This window comes from Copidosoma floridanum, unplaced genomic scaffold (assembly GCF_036245765.1).
Source record: "Copidosoma floridanum isolate Cflo_tuat_1 unplaced genomic scaffold, Cflo_Japanese_pri ptg000030l, whole genome shotgun sequence".
In the NCBI taxonomy this organism is placed as follows: Eukaryota; Metazoa; Arthropoda; class Insecta; order Hymenoptera; family Encyrtidae; genus Copidosoma; species Copidosoma floridanum.
The window spans coordinates 33,689,747-33,694,325 of NW_028321907.1; the positions used below are offsets into that span (position 1 = coordinate 33,689,747).

A 4,579-nucleotide genomic window follows, 5' to 3' on the forward strand; every position below is an offset into this window, starting at 1 on the left:
CATCAAATAAAATAATTTTCTAAAATTGTTGACAAACAGATCTTCAGACCTTTTGGAGATGCTCTACTTTTTGCTGAAGTTAATCTTAAAGAGAATATAGAAAAATCTCAGCGTCTGTTATGCATGAGGCATGCTTCGTTATGACAAGTACTTGTCACATGATCAACCACTGGGTACTTATTATCAATTAATTTTCCTTAGTATCATCATGTCGGGACTTGGCATAGGAGGTGGCAAAGTCTTGGTAAAGTCCAAGATCTGCTAAACCCGGACTGGGCTCCACTTCTCCGTTAGACATATTCATCATCTCCTACGCACAGACAACTACGCCGAGCGAGTTGGTGCTGGTGCTCCCGTCTACTTAACCGCTGTCATGGAGTACATGGCGGCCGAGGTTCTTGAGTTAGCTGGTAACGCAGCTCGTGAAAACAAGAAAACCAGAATCATTCTCCATCATCTCCAACTGGCCATCAGCTACGACGCGGGCCTGAACAAGTTTCTGTCTAGAGTCACCGTCGTCCAGGGTGGTGTCCTACCCAACGTCCAGGCTGTTCTTTTGCCCAAGAAAACCGAAAAGATCTCATAAATTTGTAAGTGTCAAAGAATTACTAAAAACTATAACTGCGTAACTGTTGAAAATATAATAATTGATTATTTATTGAATTCCTTCTTCAAGTTTCAGCTGCATTGCACCCCGATAAGATTTTTTACTCAAGTTTATCTTACCAAACTTATTTGTGAAATGGTCTAGTAGGAAGTGTAACTATTGAAATGATTGAAAGAACTCAGTGTATACAAATAAAGTCCGTTGAAACGAGGTCAAATTTTATTTTGGGAGTGGAATGGCAATCCTCTGACTATGTATTTATAAAGAACAGTTAACGGAGTAAGCTTATATTGATGACAATAAATGTATATTTATTTCTTAATTCTAATAACATATTAACAACGATTTTTTAGCTGCAACGGGACAACAATTTCAATACTTTTAGTGTTTTAAAACTGCTTGAAGATAAAAGTACTTAACATTAGTATGCAGCATGCCAAATTGTGATAAAATTCATTGTGTCATGATCGAATGATTTTTTTTTTATCATTCCTTTCTAGTCATATGTATTTCATATATGTAATACATATCAGTTTGAATATGAAACTACAAAAGATCAGTATGCAGCAGTTAACCATTGAGCAAGATTTTTTTTTTGATTTACATATATTTTCTATATTTCTTTTAATTCGGTAATTTAGTAAATAAAGAGAAAGAAAGAGAAAATGTGTTGTAACGCCAAATTATTTTTTAAGTAAAATAACTATTACTTGAGTCCTTACGTGCTAAAAGCAGTATACAGATTGTTTAGGAATAATTCAGGCGTTAAGTTATTTTTCATCGATTAAAGTATGAACTTCATACTAAGGAAATCTTTACATGAATTTCACTCCAGAGGCGTTAGCTGTTGAATCATTTTCAATCGGCAACCTAGTGATCTTCGTACGTAGAAGTTTTCTATGCAAAGTTTTTCCCATTCTTGTCTAATTATTTGTCCTGAAAGAGCGCACAACTTGTTTAAACTATTTTTTTAAGTAGCCCATTTGTCTGTTTGTATATTTTTTAATGTTATAATTTATACCTGTAAATTTTTTCATAAAAAGGTCTTGGTATTCACTGTTTGGAATACGTGAAATGTTATCGAAAACTTGTGCCCAACGTTGGTTTGGCACTTTACACCGGGTCGAAATACCTTCTTGCAATAGATTATTTCTCTCATCCTTCATTTTCATCGGTAATAAACATCGAATCAAAAGATTTTATTGCTTAGTCGACACCATGCTGGCTTATTGATATAAATTTGAATGTTAAACTTCGAAAGAAATAAGAACTACATAAAATTAGTTTCCAATCAAACTTAATAAACATTTATTCATACTATTTTACGAAAGTTTTTAATTATTTCCTGAGAGAAATACTTACGAAATCTTCGATGACGCAAGACATAATCATCCTCATCAGCTACTTCAAATCTTACTGTCCATTTTGTGACCATTTTTATGTGGCAGTTTATCTGAGCAGCAGTATTTGCAAAATTTTCTCCTTGCTCATGTAGAATCTGCATCCAGATCAAATTTCTTTCATTCGTTCGAAAAGCCATTTTGCAATGGCGTAACCTTCTGTGACAGTATCTTAAAAAGAAAAATTGGAAAAGGCCGGTAGCAGCCGATGATCTCCACCGAGCTTCCCTCTTTCCCCTGCGATGCGCGAATGTTTGAAAAAAAAAATATCGGTGCACAGTTGCAAGTTTCAAGTAGCACCATTGTTGCACCTTTAGTAGTATACTGCTTCGAGAGAATTTCTTTACTTGCAAAGCATAATTATTGCAGGTAATAATTTATAATTATCAAAATCGTGAATTTTATTTTTGTGTTCGTTAGTAAATTTCGTTCTCTTGTTGCTGTGATCAACGGAAGTAACTATAATTTTCATCGGGATCTAGCATAGTGTCGACTGAGCAATAAAATCTTTTGATTCGATGTTTATTACCGATGAAAATGAAGGATGAGAGAAATAATCTATTGCAAGAAGGTATTTCGACCCGGTGTAAAGTGCCAAACCAACGTTGGGCACAAGTTTTCGATAACATTTCACGTATTCCAAACAGTGAATACCAAGACCTTTTTATGAAAAAATTTACAGGTATAAATTATAACATTAAAAAATATACAAACAGACAAATGGGCTACTTAAAAAAATAGTTTAAACAAGTTGTGCGCTCTTTCAGGACAAATAATTAGACAAGAATGGGAAAAACTTTGCATAGAAAACTTCTACGTACGAAGATCACTAGGTTGCCGATTGAAAATGATTCAACAGCTAACGCCTCTGGAGTGAAATTCATGTAAAGATTTCCTTAGTATGAAGTTCATACTTTAATCGATGAAAAATAACTTAACGCCTGAATTATTCCTAAACAATCTGTATACTGCTTTTAGCACGTAAGGACTCAAGTAATAGTTATTTTACTTAAAAAATAATTTGGCGTTACAACACATTTTCTCTTTCTTTCTCTTTATTTACTAAATTACCGAATTAAAAGAAATATAGAAAATATATGTAAATCAAAAGAAAAATCTTGCTCAATGGTTAACTGCTGCATACTGATCTTTTGTAGTTTCATATTCAAACTGATATGTATTACATATATGAAATACATATGACTAGAAAGGAATGATAAAAAAAAAATCATTCGATCATGACACAATGAATTTTATCACAATTTGGCATGCTGCATACTAATGTTAAGTACTTTTATCTTCAAGCAGTTTTAAAACACTAAAAGTATTGAAATTGTTGTCCCGTTGCAGCTAAAAAATCGTTGTTAATATGTTATTAGAATTAGGAAATAAATATACATTTATTGTCATCAATATAAGCTTACTCCGTTAACTGTTCTTTATAAATACATAGTCAGAGGATTGCCATTCCACTCCCAAAATAAAATTTGACCTCGTTTCAACGGACTTTATTTGTATACACTGAGTTCTTTCAATCATTTCAATAGTTACACTTCCTACTAGACCATTTCACAAATAAGTTTGGTAAGATAAACTTGAGTAAAAAATCTTATCGGGGTGCAATGCAGCTGAAACTTGAAGAAGGAATTCAATAAATAATCAATTATTATATTTTCAACAGTTACGCAGTTATAGTTTTTAGTAATTCTTTGACACTTACAAATTTATGAGATCTTTTCGGTTTTCTTGGGCAAAAGAACAGCCTGGACGTTGGGTAGGACACCACCCTGGACGACGGTGACTCTAGACAGAAACTTGTTCAGGCCCGCGTCGTAGCTGATGGCCAGTTGGAGATGATGGAGAATGATTCTGGTTTTCTTGTTTTCACGAGCTGCGTTACCAGCTAACTCAAGAACCTCGGCCGCCATGTACTCCATGACAGCGGTTAAGTAGACGGGAGCACCAGCACCAACTCGCTCGGCGTAGTTGTCTGTGCGTAGGAGATGATGAATATGTCTAACGGAGAAGTGGAGCCCAGTCCGGGTTTAGCAGATCTTGGACTTTACCAAGACTTTGCCACCTCCTATGCCAAGTCCCGACATGATGATACTAAGGAAAATTGATTGATAATAAGTACCCAGTGGTTGATCATGTGACAAGTACTTGTCATAACGAAGCATGCCTCATGCATAACAGACGCTGAGATTTTTCTATATTCTCTTTAAGATTAACTTCAGCAAAAAGTAGAGCATCTCCAAAAGGTCTGAAGATCTGTTTGTCAACAATTTTAGAAAATTATTTTATTTGATGAGGTACTGTGATCCTATAGAATGTTTATTTATTGAAGTGCAAGTGCCATTTTAACACATACTAGATTTTGGCAGTTAAACTCACAATATATACTACCTTTGTCCATTAAGATATCACGCAGACAGATTTACGTCTTCAGTTTCATGAGGTCCCCTAAGACCCCTATCTACCCCTGGCCGCCCCTCTGGCATCAGCTGTACAGTATTAATCTTCAAGAGTATGTGGAAAAAGAGAACTCTTACTGATTATAAATATACATACA

The 4,579-nt window shown here is 34.6% G+C and overlaps 2 pseudogenes; one reads left to right on the top strand and one right to left on the bottom strand.

Moving 5' to 3' along the window:
* Positions 1-208: 208 nt before the first annotated feature.
* On the top strand, positions 209-586 carry LOC149373601 (histone H2A-like; annotated as a pseudogene).
* A 3,145-nt stretch (positions 587-3,731) lies between these two features.
* LOC149373602 (histone H2A-like) lies at positions 3,732-4,109 on the bottom strand (annotated as a pseudogene).
* Between the last annotated feature and the right edge of the window lie 470 nt (positions 4,110-4,579).